Below are 23,482 nucleotides of genomic sequence, written 5' to 3'. Positions count from 1 at the left end.
AAAAAAAATTTTTGTAATATTCAATTTAACAATGTCACCCATAGTTATAACATTATGCTTTATAAAAACTGAATGATATAGATGATTTTACGCTCGTGTTGCTGAGCTGAAGGGGAATTTTTTTCCAAAATCAAGAACTAAAATATTTTTTGATCGCTTTAGTATACTTAGAGCACAATATCTCACCTTATCACCTTCATGCATTGTTTTGACCAAAGATTACATTGTGGAGATCATGCTTACTCTTAGGTTCTGAAAGACCTGGATCTACCTGAGGACCAAAAAAGTGAACGCATTTGCTTTCAAGGACCTGCATGATTAAAAAGAAATCATCTCACCTCCAATAGTGGTTGATAAATTAGAATTGGTGAATGATAGCAGCTACCTAGTAAGAAAACAGAAAAATGGAAGATGGCTTATATCCATAGTTTCTGTCAACAGTGCAAGTAGAAGTTTTCATTTTTGTGCAAATATGGAAAGATAATGCTTATTATAAATTAACAACATGCATGCAAAGGAGTTCTTCTATCAGCGTACACTTTAAATATACCTGGAGAGCCTACTATCTATCCTGCTTTTTCTTTTACTTGTGGACAAACTATACTCTTGCATTAATATTCTCCCTATACATCATTGTTTTGATGGATATCCTGAAGGAGATGGAGAAAAGTAGAGGTAAATAGCTAAGAAGTCCTCTCTCAAGTTAAAGCTGGTTTAAAAACTAATTTCTTATCATATAGGCCCTTTCATTATAGTTTATTTTTACATTCACAGATTGAGATTCATTAATACTTGGGAAATGTCATAGGGCATTTAAAATAATTTTGGGAATCCTGGATATGTTATTCTCATACTGTTGCACTCTGTTTGCATTTGCTTACTTATGAGGCTAAGAGAGAAAAGGGTAGCATCAGTCTGCCTTTAGGTTCATTTCTTCCAGTGGCCAACATGGGATATCTGTATCCACATTTGGATGTTAATATGATCTGTGTTGTTATTTTAAGTTTTATGTACATCAACTAGCAATCCCAATTTTTCAATTCAACATCTACTACCCTTCAACTACCAAATACTGAGTTCTTGCTAAAAACCGGAATCTCATCTACATGGTTTAAATATGTTATAACGAAGCAACTTGTAAGTATTTTATAAAGTGAAATCATAGCAGCCATTTGATACTGTAGGAAACAGAGTTTAAGTGGCTTATCCAAATGCATGCATCTGGCAAATGCAACTGGGCTGAACAACCAAGGAACTTTCTTTTGTCCTAGACTGATAAGTATTTGTGGTTGGTTAGCTCAGCTGGTTAGAGGTTAAAGTTCAGTGTTAATGAGGTCAAAGTCATAAATGTGAACTTTAAGTGGAGGATTTCCCCTGATTCATAAGTGCAAGTTCAACATTTAACCCTAGCCAGTCACAAGGAACAGTGCATGGCTCAATATAAATCCATCACCAGTGTTGGAAGCAATATTTAGAAAACACATTTCTTGTTAAATAGCCAAAGTCATCTTCTTTTTACAAGACAATAATAAGTTAAACTTACTTTAGTTTATTTAAGCTAGGAAGTCATCTATAGTTTTTACTCTAAAAGCCAGGCAATGGGAAAAGGAAATTCAGAGAATGGTTAAGCTGGATGACACCAGTGGATCTCTCTCTCATACCTCCCTTCATTTGGCAGAGAAGAGAACAAATTAAAAATCATGAGTAGGAATTATTGTATTATTTTCATGAAATTTCTAAGCCAGAGACAGACAGCAGCAAATAGAAGTCAATCTTCTAATATCCGGTTTATGATTTTTCTACCAAACTTAAAAGACAATGCACTGTGGCCCCAAGCCTGAAAGAAATGATTTGCTGGCCACCTACTGAATGTGAAGAGCACATAGTTAACCTAGCTTTACATATGAAAGGATGGAGTTTATTGTTTCCCATAGGAAATGGAAAGTTCTGCTATAATCCTTTCTCAATTCCTAGTGACGTTCTCTACTTTTCCTTTAAGCTTATGGAATTTTACATTGAAAATTTTTCTTTCCTTTGTTGCTTTGTCCCTTTTCTTCTTCTCTGAATTCTAAATTGTAGCATTCTCTATAAACAATAACCCTAATATTGTCTTTCATCTATAAAACACTAACCAGTCTCTTTCAAAGGGTGTGTATTACTAAAGAATCAGGCATGTGGACTTCTAGTTCCAAAATGGTGGCACAGAAGCAAGCTGGCTTCACTGTCCCCAACAGAAAACCAAGAACAAATATACAGTGCTGGGATTATCACTAGCATATCCCAGAACTCAAACATGAGAATGAAACACTTCCTGTGGTCACAGAGAAGTATAAAAAAACAAACAAAACTCTGAGTAGATGGTAAGAGAATCAGACTTCTACACCAGTGATGTCCCTCCCAACATTTTGCCCAGCATCAAATGCACATAAAATTTCCTCTCAGCTCACGATTTCTACACTGGAAAAAGTGAGATTGAAGTGGACAGAAAACTTCCCCTCCAGTTTGGTGTCCCTAGCAGGTGACCTGTCCTCATCTTACTCCACAAGAACCCTAATGAGTGCCTGACGGGAGAAATATCCCTGAGACCAAGCAAAGACCAAGGAGGGAGGTGGGACTACTGTCACCGGTCTTGGAAACTATGCACTGGAACTCAGTCAAAGGAGACACCAAATGGGAGTGGCTGTCCTGCAGCATCATGCTGTAGAGGATACATTCCACATGACCCCTGTGCAGGAATCCCTAGCCAGCCTTCCCACACTACCAAAATACCCCATTTGCGACAATCCTCACTGGGGAAGAGCAACGCTCTGACTGTTTATAGAGCTATTATAAACCCAGGCTTAAAGTACCACCTACAGTCAAAAAAAGAGGTAGTGATCTAGCAGTAAAGAATCTCTAAGCAGGGCCAGTGGCTCATGCCTGTAATCCCAGCACTTTGGGAGGCCGAGGTGGGTGGATCACCTGAGGTCAGGAGTTTGAGACCAGCCTGACCAAACACGGTGAAACCCTGTCTCTAAAAAAGATACAAAAAAATTAGCTGGGTGTGGTGGTGGGCGCCTGTAATCCCAGCTACCCCGAGGCTGAGGCAGGAGAATCGCTTGAACCCGGGAGGCAGAGGTTGCAGTGAGCCTCGATCATACCACTGCACTCCAGCCTGGGCAAAAAGAGTGAGACTCCATCTAATAAAAACCAAAAAAAGCAAAGCAGAAAAGACTAGAATAAATAATCCTTCAATGCAAAGACATTAGACCTATATCCACAAGGGAAAAATGCCATCTCTAAATGGACAAAACAAGGAACCAGTGACTGACCCTAACAAGATGGCAGTATGTGACCTCTCTGACCAAGAATTCAAAATACCAGTTTTATTCTGTGTAATCTCCAAGATAACATAGAAAAGCAATTCATAAATTTATCAGAGTCTTCTGTGTGGTAACACCAAGCCACGCCTGGGCCTGGAACTGAGTTGCAGCCCTTCAGCTTCGCCCACCACCTCCCAACCATGGACCCCCGCAAAGTGAAAGAGCTTTGGGCCTTTGTGAAAATGTGTAAGCAGGATCTGAACGTTCTGCACACTAAGGAAATGCGCTTCCTGAGGGAGTGGGTGGAGAGCATGGGGGGTAAAGTAGCATCTGCTACTCAGAAAGCTAAATGAGAAGAAAATACCAAGGGAAAAAAAAACTGATAGTAAGAAGGTGGAGGAAGACTTAAAGGCAGATGAACCATTGTTAGAAAGAGATAATCAGTGCTGTGAAGAAAAGTCAGCATGGAGACAAATGATGTCTCAGCAAGGCCATCTTTACTTTCTGCAGAAAGGGTGCTCAGTTGCAAATGGAACAACAGCGAGAGCACAACTGGACAAGGGAGGGGAAGAGGTTCTTATTCCTGATGCATGTGGCCCCTGCTGCTGTGTTGTCCCCCTATTGGCTAGGGTTAGACTGTAGAGGCTAAACTTATTCTGATTGGCTAATTTAAAGAGAATGACGGCGGTGAGTGATTTGGCGGGAAAAATGGTTATGGAATGAGTCAGGGTGGAGGATGAGTCAGGGCAGAGTAGGTAATCAGAATGAGTCAGGGTGTAGCAGGTAATCAGAATGAGTCAGAGTGGAGCAGGTGATTGAAAAAGCTTGCTTTATGAGGAAGTTAAGTTTAAAAGTAGAAGGCAAAGAACTGAACATACTGACATATTGATTATTTGAAGAGAAATTTAGAACTCATATCTAACATTCCCTCCTCTTGCATTTTCCTTACAGCTCTTTCTCTTCAAACTTCTTTAACATGTCTTGGCTTAGTTGTTCTGCTTGATTTTCCAAAAGAAGAAGCTTCTCTGGATAACATGGAGGACAGTTAAGGGAGGTTCTAGTTAAGTGCCATTTTTATAAGCCTCTGTACCAACCCACAGATGCATGGTATGACAGCACCTGACAAGAATAAGTAAACCCATTACAGCTGTGAGGGAAGTAAGAATTGAGGCTATTATTCTTTTCCATTTAACAAACCACTTTTCTAGCCATCTTATAAAGGGGTCATTTACCCCTGAGTTGTTGGCTAACTTATTGGACAGAGCAGTCAGACCTTGCAATGCCTTTGTTATACTTTCATCAGGGCAGTGTTGTCTGGGATGAAGGTGCAACACTGAGTTTTAATTATGACACAAACTCCTTTTTCTGCTAGTATCATGTCTAAGGTTATCTTATTTTTCCCAAACCATCTGGCTAGTAGCCCCTAATTATTCAGCTATTCCTTTAACAGCATCTCTAGTGTAGTTAATTGATCGCTGTTGGTTGTAATAGATGTAGTTTATCCAAATTACATTTTATTGTCACCCACCAAAATATTGACTCAAATCCTGCAGCTATTTGATTTCGGGCTTTAAATTGAGCTGGTATTCCCCATGGGACTCTAACTGTGTCTAAATAGACATGAGAGTAAAGTGACACATAAGGGGCTTCTTTTGCTTTACAATGTCTTATTTTTCCTTTCTCTGGTTGATGAAATGCCAGGGTGAAAGGGATAGCCAATTGGACTAAAGCATAAGTCCCACTTCAGTTGCTCGGCAGAGTGTTCAGTAAAGGTCCACCATACTACTACTGCACATCCACTCAGGGATGAATAAGGGCTGACGGATTGGTAAGCTTCTGAAAATTTTTAAGCTCACTGTAACCCTTCAGGTCTCCAAGGAACACTAAGTTTCCTCCCTGTCGTGAGAGACATGAAGTGAATTTAGTGTTGGGAGATGGTAGCTGCATGGCTCTCAAGAGCTTACCTGCAGGCTGTTGAAATTCAGGATATAGCAGAGAGAGCTTGGCACAACTTGTTACCCCAGGCTGTAGAATCCTAGAAAAGAGCTACCATGCAGCCCATGCTCGGTCAACTGGAACACCGCCCTAGTGGAAAGGGGACAATCTGGGCCTCTGGCCTGCCGTGCACACAAGCATAACAATTGCCTTTGTTTAACGTGTAGACGGAATATTTAATCCATTTTAACCAGGCATTTACATCTTTATAACCTGTTTCAATGACTATGATTTGCCTTAAGTCTCTTATTTCTACTACTGAGACCTTGCTTTTGTCATTTGGCATGAGGCAAGTCATAGTTTGATTTCATAGGTTTGGGAAAGGGGCAGCTGTAGGACGTGGAGGAGGGAGAACAAAGCACACCTTAAAGAAGCCTATAGGATCCTTTCCAGTGACTTCTGCTCCTAAACCATAGAAGCGCTCTAAAGTGGGGTTAGAGTTGCTAGTGGTAGGAATAGTAATGGATATAAGCACTGACTAAGGAAAGGAAGGGAAAAGATAGATGGACTAAGCTTTCTTTAGCTTTAATTTGGTAGAGGTTGGTCCAGGAACAAAGACCCATGATTCTGATGATAATGACACTTGCTTGACTCAGGTGTGATGTGTCCATCCCTTTCCGCTGTACAAACAGTAGTCTCGATGGTTAACAGCTCAATGTAGGGTCCTTCCCAGGCTGGCTCAAGTTTCCCTTCTCTCCACCCTTTGATGAGAACGTCATCCCCAGGCCGATGCTGCTGTATTGGAAACTCCAAAAGCAGTGCCTGTCCTGAAAGACCTCTTGTTTTAAGGGAAGAGAATGTGGAGGATAAACCAAATGAATAATTTCTAAGAAATTGATCTTTTGTTTTAAATGTGGGGACATCAGCAGTGGACTTTATAGTCCTTGGTGCCTTCTTGCTGAGAAATTTTCTGTAGCACCTATTTTTATTAGTTTTTAGACCAAAGAAAGCCAAACACCATTTTATATTTAACAATGCTTCCTGTATGATTTTATACCAGATGAACTAAATTTCACCTTTATATTAGTGTGCTATTAATGTTAAACTTAATTTTAATAAAATCTTGTAGACATATTTATCCAATTTTAATGTCTGACCATAAGGTAAGATTTTTATAGACTCTTTTTAACCTTTTATAATTTTTGTTAAAGAGCAGGTTAGTGCTTTAAGAAAAACCTGTTGTGCTTTTATTTTAATGTCCAGTTCACAGACAAACTGGATGATACCTCTAACTTTAGCCAATATGTTTACACACAGAATTTCCTTTACAATTAACATTTCAAAACTTGCCAAAACCTATAAAACAAATTTTTTTGACCTTTCAATGTAGGTAAAAATCCACATTCTTATGCCTCCATATAATCCTTTTACCCAAAATATATTTTACTTTCCTTATACATCTTGCACATAAGCTGTTTCTTCAATAGTTTTACATTCAGAAGGCCTAATTACTTTTAAATTACACAACATTTCTTGTGTAAATTCCCTTTTATAACTTTTTTTCATGACTTTCACAGACAGTTCTTTGACGTGCCTCAACTTTCTGACTTGTTGCAAACATCCCTTTCTTTAAACAACCAGTTAATTTATTTTAGGACATGAATTTACCATATAATATTGTTTTTACATAAATTCTCTCCCATGTTTTGTTTTCAAAGATGATAACCATTCGTTTCCAAAGTGAACTTCCTTCATGTCTATGGACTAGACTGACTTAGGCCACAACATTAGAAGTTAGGATAATACATGTTACACTGTTAATTTTTAGCAAACTTTACCTCTGTTGAAAACTTTGTAAGTTTGGAATTTCAATTATTCTTTGCTATTAATAAGACTTCATTCAGTCCACATTAACTTATAATTGGTATAGATGGCTCCTTCCTGATTCCGTAAGTACTTTAAGGCTTGGGTGAGTGCAAAGAGTTCCCACATTTCAGCAGACCAATTATTAGGCAATTTTCCTAATTCTGCTTCTACAAGAGTTTCCTTATCACTTACTGAACACCCATTGTGTCTTTTTCCCTGAATTAGCTGGGAGGAAACATGTCCTGTCCTGAAGGGAGTTCCTCCTAGGTCTGGTTGGACTTTTGTATGGTAATCAATTAAGATTTAGATCCCCTGTTAGGAAACCCACTGGGTTAAGGGAATTTTCAGTGGTTAATGTTAAATCATCTTTTTCTAACAGAATAGCCTCATACTTTAAGGTTCTTGAGTCAGTGTGCTACATTTTATTTATTTATTTTTTTTTTACTTTTTGACTTAGGATAGTTCTGACCTGATGAGATGTGCTCACAATGAGGTTTCCCCTAAAAGTTATTTTTCTGCTTGCTTCTGTTAGCAAAGCAGTTGCCGCTACAGATTAAATGCATTTGAGCAATCTGCAGGTTACTGGGTTAAGGATTTTTGATTAGGAAAGGCTACGGGTTGTCAGTGGCCTCAGTGCTTTCAGGCTACGCCCTTATTTACACTAACAACAAGGTGGTATTGGAGTGTTATAGGGTCAAGGAGAAGACCTTCAATGATCAATTATAGGTTTTTAATTTACCCTGGCACTTAAAGGAATAGGGTACACTGTTTTCTCTTTACTACTTCTCTTTTTCTCTCTCTGACTCTCTTTGACTCCTTTGTCTCTTTTCCTCTCTCTCTGCCTCTCTCTCTCTCTCTCTCTCTCTCTGACTCTGTCTCTTTCTCTGTTTCTCTTTCTCTCTAACTTCCTCTCCAAGTTTCTCTTTCCTCTCTGCTGGTCTTTCCCTGCCTCTGCCAGCCACTTATGCTGCTGTTCTCCCCTCTCCTTCCCCTTCCCCTAGGGGAGGGACCAGCAGTAGTGCAGCTACTCTTTCTTTCCCCCAGGAAGAAAGGAAAGGGGAGTGCTGAGTATTTTTCTTACTACCAGAGGTTTGTGTAAGATTCAACCCCCTGAAATTTGCAGAAGGCTCAACCACTCAAACCAGTGATGTCTTGCCTTGCCTGTCCTGGAAGGTTCAACCCCTCAAACCAGGGATGTCCTGCCTTGCTGCCCTGGAAGGTTGACCTGTTTCCTCCCTTTCCCCCTCTGAAGGTCCCTTGCACACTTCCTACTCATGTTGTCCTCTCAGACTGCTCCCCTAAGGAAGAATTAGACCCCTGTTAGCATTGGCATGCCAGTATAAATCCCACAGCAGGATCCACCCTAAGCCATATGAGGTAGCTACGGAACCATAGAGAGGACCCACTTACTCCAGCAGTAGGACTTGTCACCATCCACATGAACAACACCATAAGTAGGGTTGTTTGTGATCATTCACACACACTCACATTTAGTCCTCCAGAATTTGACCACCAAGGAGGTACTTTACTGGCTCCCTTGGTCTGTGGCTTCATCTGTGGCTCCCTTGGTCTCCTTCCTTGGTCTGTGCACAGTCGCTGCTGCAGTATGTGAGGATCCTTTACCCTAGGTTGCTAGCCAGTTTCTTTCCACATTGCTGAGAGTCCTGGTTTATTCATCACACTGGGTGGGTCTCGGTTCCTCACTCCTGAGACCACCAAGAACAAGGCGGTGGGGCACGTCTTCTCATGAGCGAAGACTGGAGACTGCCCCCGGAGGAGAATGTAATTCTGGACGAGCCCCCAAAATTGTTATAACTAGATAATCAGTGCTGCAAAGAAAAGTCAGCATGGAGACAAATGATCTCTTAGCGAGGCCATCATTACTTTCTGCAGAAAGGGTGCTCAGTCACAGATGAAACAATAGTGAGAGCACACCTGGGCAAGGAAAAGGAAGGGGTTCTTATTCCTGATGCACATGGCCCCTGCTGCTGTGTCGTTCCCCTATTGGCTAGGGTTAGACCACACAGGTTAAACTAATTCCGATTGACTAAGTTAAAGAGAGTGACAGGGTGAATGGGTTGGCAGGAAAATGGTTATGGAATAAGTCAGGGCGGAGGAGAATAGGACGGAGCAGGTAATCAGAATGAGTTAGGGTGGAGCAGGTAATTAGAATGAGTCAGGATGGGGCAGGTGCTCAGAATGACTCAGAGTGGGGCAGGTGATCAGAATGAGTCAAGGCAGAGCAGGTAATCGGAATGAGTCAGGGTGGAGCAGGTAATCAGAATGAGTCAGGGTGGGGCAGGTGATCGGAATGAGTCAGGGTGGAGCAGGTAATCCGAATGAGTCAGGGTGGGGCAGGTGATCAGAATGAGTCAGGATGGCTCAGGTAATTGGAATGAGTCAGAGTGGAGCAGGTAATCAGAAAAGGCTGCTTTATGCGGAAGTTAAGTTTAAAAGTAGAAGGCAAAGAATTGAACATACTGATATATCAATTCTTTGAAGAGAAATTTAGAACTCATATCTAATACCATCAAGTGAGGAAAGTGATCTAGTAATTGATAATGAAGGTGTGATTGAACCAGACACTGATGCCCCTCAAGAAATGGGAGATGTAACAGAGGAGATGATGGATCAGGCAAATGATAAGAAGGTGGCTGCTATTGAAGTCCTAAATGATGGTGAACTGCAGAAAGCCATTGACTCATTCACAGATGCCATCAAGCTGAATCCTCGCTTGGTCATTCTGTATGCCAAGAGGGCAAGTTCTTTGTCAAATTACAGGAGCCAAATGCTGCTATTTGAGACTGTGACAGAGCCATTGAAACAAATCCTGATTCAGCTCAGCCTTACAAGTGGTGAGGGTAAGCACACCGACTTCTAGGCCCCTGGGAAGAAGCAGCCCATGATCTTGCCCTTGCCTGTAAACTGGATTATGATGAAGATGCTAGTGCAATGCTGAAAGTTCAACCTAGGGCACAGAAAACTGCAGAACATCAGAGAAAGTATGAGCGATAATGTGAAGGGTGAGAGATCAAAGAAACAATAGAAAGAGTTAAGAAGGCTCAAGAAGAGCATGAGAGAGCCCAGAGGGAAGAAGAAGCCAGATGACAGTCAGGAGCTCAGTATGGCTCTTTTCCAGGTGGCTTTCCTGGGGCAATGCCTGGTAATTTTCTCTGAGGAATATCTGGAATGGCCAGAATGCCTGGACTCAATGAAATTATTAGTGATTCAGAGGTTCTTGCAGCCATGCAGGATCCAGAAGTTATGGTGGCCTTCCAGGATGTAGCTCAGAACCCAGCAAATATGTCACAATTCCAGAGAAACCCAAAGGTTATGAATCTTATCAGTAAATTATCAGCCAAATTTGGAGGTCAAGCGTAATGCCCTTCTGATGAATAAAGCCCTTGCTGGAGGAAAAGCAACCTAGATCACCTTGTGGATGTCACAATAATACAAACCAGCATATCTCTGACCTTCTCATAAAGAGAGCTGGGGTGCTTTGAAGATAATCCCTACCCCTCTTCCCCAAATGTAGCTGAAGCATTTTACAGTGGTTTGCCATTAGGGTATTCATCCAAATAATGTTTTCCTACTAGGAATTACAAACTTTAAACAATTTTTAAACCTTAAAAATATTTAAAACAAATTTAAAGGGTCTGTTAATTCTTATTTTTTTTTAACTAATGATTTTGGATTTTTTTTAAATTATTGGGCAGGGAAGACATTTACATGTGGAAGATTATTGCTCTAATTTGAGTAAAATAAAAGTTTATCAGGGTGAGGCAAACATAACTCATTTGAGGATAAAGTTTGTGTTGGATATGTGGTTCCTGAAGCATTTTGACTTGTCTTTTTAAATGCTTTATCTTTTTCTTTAAAGAAGTATTTTAAAAAAACTAATTGGGACCATCAGCGTTTCAGTAGGACATGGTAGGGACTGGAAGTACTTGGCAGGGCAGTAGCAATCTTGTTGTGTTTTATATAACATGCATCCTTGGGCAGGTTGCTCTTAAATCTTACACTGTGGTGAAGGGATGAAATTTTTGTAATGCTGCAGTAAAGTTGGAGTACTTATTCTGTTCTTGTCCAGTAGATCTAATAAATATTTCATATTCCACGTAGGGGAAATAAGGGAGTACTTTTCTTTTTATATTTCTATGCTTAAAATTCTCTTTCCTAGTCAAAAAATGCTCAACTCTGTGTCTGCTTTCTGCTTGATACATTTTTCTCTATTACTTTTCTTGGGCTAAAGACAGGCTTTTTCTACCAGCATCATCACTGCTATCATCATTAACAGCAAAATTATACAGTCCTATTTAATGCTGAATTCAATTTAATACGTAATACATATGCTAATTGTAAGGTAATACCCAAAACAACTATAAAAACAACTATAGTTTCTTACTTGGCCATGAGAATGCTTATTTAAGTTTTAGACTTCAACTCTGGCAAAATTTTGTTATATCAAAAGACACTGGAAAGAGGGTTTCCCTTTGGTGTTTGGTCTTCTACTTAGAAAGTAACTATTGCAGCAAGAGTTTGTCTTGCAGTATTCATCTTTGTATTTTGAAGATAATAAGGTTTGAATTAAATTGATATACACAGAGGGGAACCAATTTTTTTGATCCAATGTGAATTATAAATGAGATAATCCACATTCATTGTGGCGTTGTTGAGACTATGAAAGATTCATTGTCTTTGTATTCAGCTCTTCCTTAAATAGTGTAACTATACCCCTACTTCTGCTTGCTTTCTTTCCCTCCCCTCCAATGATAAAGAAAATGATAAATAGAAAAATAAATTTATCAGAGACATTTAACAAGGAGATTGAAATAACTGACAAAAAATCAAACAGAAATCTTGGAACTGAGAAATATATTTGCTGAACTAAAAATTCATTAAAGGCCCTCAATAGCAGAATGGATCAAGCAGAGGAAAGATTCATTGAGCCCAAAGACAGGCTATTTGAGAATACACAGGGGAGAAAAGAGAATGATAAGCAAAAAAAGATCACCTGCAAGATACAGATAATTACCTCAAAATAGCAAATTTAAGAATTATTAGTGTTCAAGTGGGAGATGAGCAAGAACAAAGGGTAGCAAACTTATTCAAAGAAATAACAGAAAATGTTCTAAAACGTGAGAAAGATATAAATATCCAGGTACAGGAAAGTCAGAAAACACTAAACAGATTTGACCCAAATAAGACTACTCCAAAGCATGCAATAATCAAACTCTCAAAGGTCAAAGATAGAGAGAGGATCCTAAAAGCAGTAAGAGAAAATATGCAAATAGCAAAGGAAGTACAATTCATCTGGCAACAAACTTCTCAATGTAAACTGCACACGCCAGGAGGGAGTAGAATGACATTTTCCAAGTGCTGAAAGAAAAACCTGCCATCAAAGAATACTACATGCAGCAGCCATCCCTTCAAATATGAAAGACAGATAAGGTCTTTCCCAGACAAATAAAAGCTGAGAAAATTCACCACCTTCAGACTCATAAGAAATGCTTAAAGGGAGTTTTTCATGCAGGAAAAAGAAAGAAAGAAAGAAAAACAATTAACATGAAAAAAAAAAAGCATTTGAAGATATAAACCCCACTGATAAAAGGACACAGACAAACACAGAATACTTAAATACTGTAGTTGCAGTGTACTATCCACTCTTAATTCTAGTATGAAGCCCAAAAGACAAATCTAGCAAAATAATAATAGCTACAGAAGTCTGTCAAGAGGTAGGTAATATAAAAAAGGTAGACTGAGAAAAGTAAAAGTCAAAATTTAGGGGAGATGGAGTTAAAGTATAGAACTTTCTTCTTTTTTTTTTCTTTTTATCTATTCTTTTATCTATTCGCCTGTAATCCCAGCACTTTGGCAGGCTGAGGCAGGCAGGTCACAAGGTCAGGAGTTCGAGACTAGCTTGGCCAACATGGTGAAACCCTGTCTCTACTAAAAATACAAAAATTAGCTGGGAATGGTGGCGGGCACCTGTAATTCCAGCTACTTGGGAGGCTGAGGCAGGAGAATCGCTTGAACCTGGGAGGCAGAGGCTGCAGTGAGCTGAGATCGCACCACTGCACTCCAGCCTGGGCAACAAGAGCGAAACTCCATCTCAGAAAAAAAAAAAAAAAAAGATAAATTGTCATCTCCTTAAAATAACTTACTATATCTATAAGATATTTATTGTAAACCTAATGGTAACTACAATGCAAGAACCTACAATAGATTTACTAAAAATAAAAGCAATGAATTAAAGCATAATACCAGAGAAAATCACTTAGCTACAAAGAAAGACAGTGAAGAAGGAAGAGACAAGCTATAAAACAACCAGAAAATAAGCAACTAAATGACACACTAAGTCCTACTTATCATGAATAGCACTGAATATAAATGGACTCAATTTTTCAATTAAAAATCATAGAGTGGGCCACGCACAGTGACTCGTGCCTGTAATCCCAGCACTTTGGGAGACCGAGGAGGCAGATCATGAGGTCAGGAGATCGAGACCATCCTGGCTAACACAGTGAAACCCCATCTCCACTAAAAATACAAAAAATTAGCCAGGCATGGTAGCAGGCACCTGTAGTCCCAGTTTCTCAGGATGCTGAGGCAGAAGAATGGCATGAACCCAGGAGGCAGAGCTTGCAGTGAGCCAAGATCATGCCACTGCACTCCAACCTGGGTGACAGAGAGAGACTCCATCTCAAAAAAAAAAAAAAAAGTCATAGATTGGCTGAATGGACAAAGCAACAAGACCCAGCCATATGCTGCCTACAAGAAAAACACCTTACCTATAAAGGCACACATAAACTGAAAGTGAAGGGGTGGAAAAAGACATTCCATGCAACTGGAAACCAAAAAAGAGTAGGAGTAGCTACACCTGTATCAGGTAAATATACTACAAAACAAAGACTGTAAAAAGAGACAAAGAAGGTCACTATATAATGATAAAGGGGTCAATTCAGCAAGAGGACATAACAATTATAAATATCTATGTGCCCAACAGCAGAACTCCAAAGTATTTAAAGTGAACATTAATAAATCTAAAGGAAGAGATAGACAATAATAAAATGATAATAGGAGATTTAACACCCCCCTCTCAGTAATGGACAGCTCATCCAGAAAGAAAATCAACAAAGAAACACTGGCGTTAAACTACCTACCAGACCTAACAGGCCTAGCTTATGTTTCATCAACTGCTGAAGAATACACATTTTTTTACCTGCACATGGAGCATTCTCCAAAACAGACCATATATTAGGCCACAAATCAAGTATAAACAAATCTTTAAAAGTAGAAATAATGTAAGTATATTTTTGGACCACAATGGAAAATCAAACATTAGAAATCAAAAACAGGCTGAGCATCACTTTGAGAGGCTGAAGTGGGCAGATCATGAGGTCAGGAGTTTGAGACCAGCCTGGTGAAACCCCTTCTCTACTAAAAATACAAAAAAATTAGCCTGGTGTGGTGGCAGGCACCTGTAATCCCAGCTACTTCGGAGGCTGAGGCAAGGAGAACCGCTTGAACCTGGGAGGTGGAGGTTGCAGTGAGCCGAGATCATGCCTCTGCACTTCAGCCCAGGTAACGGTGTGAGACTCTATCTCAAAAAACAAAACCAAAAAAGAAACCAAAAATAAAAGAAATCTCAGAAATTACATAGATGTGGAAATTAAACAATATGTTCCTCAACAACAAATGGGTCAATAAAGAAATTAATAAGGAAATTTAACAATTTCTTGAAACAAAGGTACATGGAACTAAAATAAAAATTTATGGGATACAACAAAATAGTACTAAGAGAGAAGATTATAGCAATAAATACTTATGTTGAAAAAGTAGAAAGATATCAAATAACCTATGATGCACCCAAGAAAGTAGAAAAGCAAGAACCAACCAAACCCAAAATTAGTAGAAGGCAAGAAATAAATGAAATTGAGATTAAAAACAATACGAAGATCAATGAAACAAAAAGTTGTGTTTTGTTTGTTTATTTGTGTGTTTGTTTGTTTGTTTTTTGAGATGGAGTCTCACTCTGTCGCCCAGGCTAGATCAGTGAAGTGATCTTGGCTCACTGCAACCTCTGCCTGCCAGGTTCAAGCAATTCTCCTGCCTCAGTCTCCTGAGTAGCTAGGATTACAGGCGCGTGCCACCATGCCTGGCTAATTTTTTATATTTTTAGTAGAGACAGGGTTTCACCATGCTGGCCAGGCTAGTCTCGAACTCCTGACCACCCACATCAGCCTCCCAAAGTGTTGGGATTACAGGCATGAGCCACCGTGCCCGGCCAAAATGTTGTGTTTTTATGAAAGATTAAAAAAGTTGACAATCCTTTAGCTAGTCTAACTAAGAAAAAGAGAGAGATGATCCAAATAGATAGAATCAAATAGAAAAGGAGATATAAGAACTGAGACCACAGAAATACAAAGAATCATTAGAGACTCTCAGGAACAACTATACACCAGCAAACTGAGAAATTCCTGGACACATACAACCTACTAACACTGAACCATGAAGGAATAAAAAATCTCAACAATACAATAATAAGCAATAAGATTAAGCTGTAATTAAAAAAAAATTCCCATCAAAGAAAAGCTCAGGACCTTAGGCCTTCACTGCTAAATTCTACCAAACATTTAAAGAAGAACAATACCAATTATACTCTGACTCTTCAAAAAAAATGAAGAGGAGGGAATACTTCCAAACTTATTCTGCAAGGCCAGCATTTCCCCAATACCAAAAAACAGACAAGAACACAACAAGAAAAAAAAAAAAAAGAAAGAAAAAAACTACCATCAGAGTGAACAGACAACCTACAGAATGGGAGAAAATTTTTGCAATCTACTCATCTGACAAAGGGCTAATATCCAGAACCTATAAAGAACTCAGTCAAATTTACAAGATAAAAACAAACAACCCCATCAAAAAGTGGGCAAAGGATATGAACAGACACTTCTCAAAAGAAGACATTCATACAGCCAATAGACACATGAAAAAATGTTCATCATCACTCGCCATCAGAGAAATGCAAATCTAAACCACAATGAGATACCATCTCACACCAGTTAGAATGGCAATCATTAAAAAATCAGGAAACAACAGGTGGTGGAGAGGATGTGGAGAAATAGGAACAATTTTACACTGTTGATGGGACCGTAAACTAGTTCAAGCATTGTGGAAAACAGTGTGGCGATCCCTCAAGGAGCTAGAACTAGAAATACCATTTGACTCAGCCATCCCATTACTGGGTATATACCCAAAGGATTATAAGTCATGCTGCTATAAAGACCCGAAACTATGAAGCTGCTGGAAGAAACACTGGGGAAACACTCCAGGACACTGATCTGGGCAAAGATATTTTTGTCTGTGAGACCTCAAAAGCACAGGCAACCAAAGCAAAAATAGACAACTGAGATTACATCAAGCTGAAATGCTTCTGCCGAGCAAAGGAAACAGTAAACAAAGTGAAGAGACAACCTACAGAATGGGACAAAACATCGGCAATCTATCCATCTGACAAGGGATTAATAATAACCCTATAAGAGGAACTCAAACAACTCAATGGCAAAAAGCAATAATCCAATTTAAGTAAGAAAAATGTGAATAGGTATTTCTCAAAAGAAGACATACCAATGACCAACAGGTATATGAAAAAAACACTGAAAATCACTTATCTTCAGAGATGCAAATTAAAACCACAATAAGATATCATCTCACCCCAGTTAAAATGGCCTTCACCACAAAGACAGGTAATAACAAATTCTGGTGAGAATTTGGAGAAAGAGGAACCCTCATATTGGTGGGAATGTAAATTAGTACAACTACAATGAAGAACAGTTTTGAGGTTCCTAAAAATAGAACTACCATATGATCCAGCAATTCTACTACTGGGTATATAACCAAAAGAAAGGAAATCAATATATCAAAGAGATAGCTGCACTCCCATGTTAACTGCATCATTATTTACAATATCCAAAATATGGAACCAACCTAAATACCCATCAGTGGACGAATGGATAAAGAAATTGCGGTATATATACACAATGGACTATTATTCAGACATAAAAATGAATGAAATTCTATCATTTGCAGCAACATGGATAGAACTGGAGGTCATTATGTTAAGTAAAATAAGCCAAGCACAGAAATACAAATATCACACATTCTCACTCATATGTGAGAGCTAAAAAAGCGCATCTTATAAAGATAGATGGTAGATTGGTGGTTACTAGAGGCCAAGAAGGTTAGTGGGGAGTGGGAGATGAAGAGAAGTTGATTAATGGGTACAAATATGCAGTTTGATAGAAAAATTAAGACCTAGTGTTCAATAGATCTGTAGGGTGACTATAGTTTATCGATACAGACAATAATCTATTAAACACTTAAAATTACCTAGAAGAGAATAATTCAAGTGTTTCTAGCATTAAAAAAGACAAATATTTAAGGTGATAGATATCCCAAATACACTGATTTGATCTGTACAAATTATATGAATTGAAAGATCACATGTACTGTGAAAATATGAACATCTATTTCTGCATCAATGAAAAAAATTCCCACCCAAGAAAGAACCATGTATGTCCTTTCAGATTCCTTTGCTTTTTCACATAGAAAATTCTAGAAATATTCTAAAAAGTGAGTGACATTTAAAAGTACTGATTTCTAGCAGATGTCTGTCTATGTAGGTGAATTCGCCTTTTCACTTTTCAATTGTATAATTTGGCAGGCAGTTGACAATGACAAACAACAAACATACAGACTAGGCAGCTGTACGGAAAGAAAAATAAATCAAAATCAGAATCCAAATGTTTAGTATATACATAAATTACACTGTTTTCAGCAAGTTAGAATCACCTTTTTTCCCTCAAATGAACTCAAAACAAGTGAAAAGAAAGGGATTTGACGGTGCTGCAACGCCATTAATTAAGATTTTTGCTTAAATCAGAGTGAACCTTTACATTTTGCTTTTAAAATTTGACTTCATATCTCCGTATACCCAAGTGAAAATTATAAAGTAATTGTGTACATTTTATTCAAATTTATGATAGTGTTGCTTTAAATTACTCATAAACTTGAAACATCAGGGTCACCCAAAGGGCTTATTAAAACACGTATCACTGGTACCCACTCCCAGAGTTTCTAATTCAGTAGGTGTGGTGGTGCTTCAGAATTTGCATTTTTAACAAGTTCCCATGTAAAGCTGCTCCTGAGACCACAATTTGAGAACCACTGATCTATACTAATAAAAGTGTGAATTCTTTCTCATTATAAATAAACACCTTAACACAAAAGCAATCTCAGACGCTAATCATTTGACAAGAATCAGATTTGGATTCTATAACCATCTGGAGGAAATTATTGTACACAATTGTAGTTCGCTTCTTTTTGACAAAGTCACTTGGTCCAGGTAAGCTTCAAGTTACTGATTCCCAGCCAGATTGTCAAATCTAATCCCAAATACTAGGCTACTTTAAAAATACAATAAAATGTTTATAAATGCAGTTGATCTCATGAACACCTAACAAAGTGTCCTTGGGAACTAACAGTTCATTGCTCAAATTATGTAAATGATTTATAATTTTCGTAATATGCACACAGGAAATGCTAAATGAAAGAAGAAACAAACTCTCAGCAGTTTTGTTTTAGGAACTGCCTGGGTGGTATCATTCATTCAGCCTTGTTCTCATCCTGGATGAAGTCAGAGGCACTTTGCCAAGTAGTCAAAATAAATATTAGCAAGGTTAGAAAGAAGGAAATAACAAAGAAAAACTTATGTAAATAAGTGCCTTGCAGTTACTTGCAATATTGCTGCAGTCTTTAGGCAGAATAGAAATAGTCCCAGCTTTGCTTCCATTTAAAAGAAAAGTTTCTGAATTGTAAATATAAATCATGCTCATTTACTTCCACCGTGACAGTGTCTGCCTCAACAATGCAGAGTGCAGAGATTTATCGTGCTAGACGCCTGTTTTACATCTCCAGAAGCTGCTAGAAGAGACAGATCAGTGCAACCTGACTTAGAAACACTAAGGTCACTTCAGTCAGTGTGGTCTTCTCGAATATATGTTCCTGAACGAAAAATCATCTGTTTTGCAGTAGATTTTAATACCTTTTGTTAGAAACCCCCTATGCTCAAAGCCTTAAGCAGGAATTTCAGGCTTCACTGCATCAGCCCTCCCTAGAAAGGCCAGTAACAGCCATAAAAGGGCTTTATAATTTTAGGTGAAAAGGCGTGATTACGAGTCTCAAAACCCTAAGTGCCAAAAAGCATTTTAAACAGGAGAAGACTGACAAGCCTGTCAGTGGTAATGCATCTGTATTTGCATCTGACCTGAAAGCACTTTCAACATCTGCAAGGGAAAAAAAATCAACGGAAGAAAAGTTGTCTTGGAATGAAAGATTAACGACACAGCAAAATGCCTAGTTCTGGTGGGACAGCCTTATACCCTGAATCCAGTTGTCACCTAGAATTGAACATTCTTTGGAATAAGCTCTTTCTTTAGGGTTATATATTTGTTTTCTTGCATGCTACAGTAAGGACATGGAGGACAAAAAGGATATATTTTACATCTTTTTAAGCTGTGAACCCACAGGTACTGGTTCAAAGATGAAGATTGAGCTGTCTGTCAACTTGGATAGATGTCTCCTTTGTAAACACTTTAGTGACTACCTTCCTTGTGGTCTGGCCGTGGTATCTGTAATCACTTCTTAGCATAAGGGATTGGAAAAAAGTATCAGTTTCAATAGATTGACAATAGGTCAAAGTCTCTGTTGACAAAGTTTGGAAAGTGAAAGCCAAAAATATTTTAACCATCTACTGTTTATTTTGTTTAGCATAATAAACCCATACATGAAATTAATGAATGGGTCTTGCAAAGGCATATGCAAACTAGAGAAAAAAAATTAACGTTTCTTTTATAGTTACTGGCTCATTATTCTCAGTTGCCATTGTATCTGTAACATGATGTAGATTCACAGGTTTTGATATGGAATTTGATTATACTTATTATTATACTGTAATGCTGTACAATAATCTTATTACACTGTAAATTGTAAATGTGTTATAAATTGATCAAATACATATGCCTTTGTAAAAAGGAAAGTTTCGAAGTAATTTCGCAGTATTTTTCCAGATATGCTTAAGTCCAGTTTCAGCTGTAATTAACATAAGGAGAGCTCTCTTGAAGCCATTTACAGAATGAAATGTCTCTAGGGGTTAGTAAATTGCATGCTTTTGAGGTAATTTCCTAAGGAAGAAGCTTTTATACCTTACTATGAAATCTCTTAGACACCTCCTATGGAGCTGCAGTTGACTTTCATAAACAGCATAATGACTACATGTCAAAGAAAGAGTGATAAACTGTGGCTCTTCAAAGCAATAAAAGGTGCCTACAAGCTTTCTTTCTTTCTGCTGACATGTATAACATAAAATTAGCCCACAAAGACACTGAAAATATACTTTCTCTTGCAAAGGTGGGCAATTATTTTAAACACTGCAAAGCAACTATAGCGTCCTTGTTTAAATTTTTTTTTTTTTTTTTTTTTTGAGACAGGGTCTCATTCTGTCACCCAGGCTGGAGTGCAGTGGCACTTTCTTGGCTCACTGCAACCTTCTTCTGGGTTCAAGCGATTTTCCTGCCTCAGTCTCCCAAGTAGATGGGAATAGAGGCATCTGCCACCATGCCTGGCTAATTTTTATATTTTTAATACAGATGGGGTTTCACCATTTTGGCCAGGCTGGTCTCAAACGCCTGACCTCAAGTGATCCACCCACCTCGGCCTCCCAAAGTGCTGGGATTACAGGCATGAGCCACTATGCCCGGCCTCGTTTAATATATTTTGCTTATTATTGTTTTATTAGGGAAGAAGAAAACTCTTCGGCAATGTAAGTATTTTATTAAAAAATACACCTTAATAAAAATCATATTATACATTGTGAAAAAAAAAAGCAAAAAAAATCTTAACCCAAGTTCCCAGGAACTTAATAATTATAGGCTTAAAAGGATACATTTACATATGCAAGCCCAGGTTCTTTGCATTAAAACTTAGGGAATCCTACATATTCTTCCACGTATTTAACTAGCATCATGTCCTGTCCTATCCTATCCTATCCTATCCTATCCTATCCTATCCTATCCTATCCTATCCTATCCTATCATATCCTATCGTATCCTATCCTACCTGTCCTTTCTTAGTGTGAATAAATGTGTCACTGCTGTTCATCAATGTCTCATCATTATATGGTGGCTTAGTGTAGATGTACATATTGCAGGTCTCAGCATTTGGGGTGTGTGTGTGTGTGTGTGTGTGTGTGTGTGTGTGTGTGTTTAATTTCCTGAGCTATTCTAAGTGCAACCAAATACTATTCATCAAGATTTTAAGAATTAAATTATTCTGCCAAAAGGAATTCATTGCAAGAGTAGTAAATATTTTGAATGAACTAGTCTCAATGGTAAATATTTCTACCTGTAATAGAAACAAAAGAAATAATCATATTATCTTGAGAATATAATTCAAAATAGAATTAAGATAAACAAAAAATCTGTTTTAGATTCCTAACATTAAAATAAGTTATATTTAAGAAATTTGGTGCCATAATAATATTACATTAAATTTCTTTAGTGTTTTTTTTTTAGTTTTCAAAACACTTTCAAATATACCATCTTTTCTAGTCTTCATAATAGCTTCTTAAGGCAGACAGGGTTAGTCACCATTTTCCAAATAGGAGATTGATGCTCAAAATGGTGGTTAGTTTTCCAAGTTTATGCAACAAAATATTATAAAGCCAGGTCTAACACCTGTATTCATCATGTCTAACCCAATGTTATTTTCATATGGACTCCTAATATAAAAAGAAGACCAATATAAATAATATAAATAGAAAGACTAATATAATAGATATACTATAAATAGAAAAATACATAATATAAATAGAAGACTATATAATTAGAATTCTATATAAATCGAAGACTTCTATATAGATCATGACTATATATAGATTATATAATATAAAGATTAATATAATAGATATAAATATAAAGATATGTAAGTAGAAAGACTCTCAAAGGAAATTCATCCCCAAATGTCCATAGACAAGGATTTATTTCCCATGGCCCCTATGCATGTAAAGAGAGACTTACCACCTAAACCCTCACTCACAGCACCCTCCATCACCCCAGCTGCCACAGTCCCTGCCCTGGGAATCCAGGGACCTCTCCATGATCCAACAACTGAAGGATTAAGACCTGGTTAAGCAGGAGACCTTGGGGACCTTCCTCCTGTCTTCTAGCTGGAGTGTCTTTTGAACAGTCAGTGGCATGGCAAACAGGTAATTAAACATTTTGAAAATCGCCCTTGGTTTCACATGCCCATCTCAGAATGCCCATAGTCCAAAACATTTGGCATACAGAATATGGTAACTGTTCCCAAAATGCTTAGTTCTCTTGTATTTCTTATTATAGGGTGCTCCATGAGAGACTGATTTCTTGATTTCTTTTTGTGTGTGTGGTGAAAACCACTTTAGGGTAAAGTGTAAAAATGAAGGGTATTTTCTGTCATTGACAAGGAACATGCGAAATCTGTGATATATGAAACATTACGAGTGTATGAGGTCAAGCATTAAACACATGAGATGAGGTCATTGTTTAATGTTTTTACTTAATAGTTGCTACTATTGGTTAATAAAGACAAACAAAGACTAATGTCTCTAGGAGGAAATACAATTTTTAACCAAATTCAATCAAACTAATATTTTTTGAGGATCTCCAAAGTGATGGTACTTGGTTAGGTATTAGCTATTCAAATTTTGGAAAGAAGCCCACAGTTCAGTGGGGGTAGAGACAAATTATAAATAAATCAGGCCCAATAGATCCACTATTCTCAAAACCAATTATTTGTTTTATATTAGGTCTTTCCTCTTGGTTCAATGATTAGTATACACGTAATGAATGACAGGCAATACAATGTAGCAAGAGAAGACAAATCTACAGTCAACAACGGTTGAAGCCCTGGTTTTGCCATTTCCTTGTCTCTTAACTTTGCAAAGGTAATTTAAATAGATTCAAACACATCTTTGACCCTCATATACCAGTTTCCTAGCATTTTATATCCTTTCTGGAGTCTGTACAATTCAAGTAGAAAATGTTACAGATTTAAATCTAACTGGACTAAGTGGTTGAGTTGAGGATACAAAGGAGAGTCTAGATTTGAAGACATTTTTGGGATTAATTATCAGAATTGTGTGATCATTTTGATGTAGACTATTAGGAAAACAGAATAGATAAAGATGACCCCTAGTTTTTTAGCTTAGGGAACTGCTTAGGTGACATTGTCGTTAATGCAAGAGAGAAGGCAGAAGGAACTGGTTTGGAAAAGAAAATAGT

At 38.0% G+C, this 23,482-nt stretch overlaps 1 pseudogene; it reads left to right on the top strand.

Moving 5' to 3' along the window:
* Positions 1 to 3,502: 3,502 nt before the first annotated feature.
* LOC105551290 lies at positions 3,503 to 10,484 on the top strand (annotated as a pseudogene).
* Positions 10,485 to 23,482: the final 12,998 nt, after the last annotated feature.

Source organism: Mandrillus leucophaeus, unplaced genomic scaffold (assembly GCF_000951045.1).
Source record: "Mandrillus leucophaeus isolate KB7577 unplaced genomic scaffold, Mleu.le_1.0 Scaffold515, whole genome shotgun sequence".
NCBI lineage: Eukaryota > Metazoa > Chordata > Mammalia > Primates > Cercopithecidae > Mandrillus > Mandrillus leucophaeus.
This window is presented reverse-complemented; position numbering and strand designations above follow the sequence as displayed.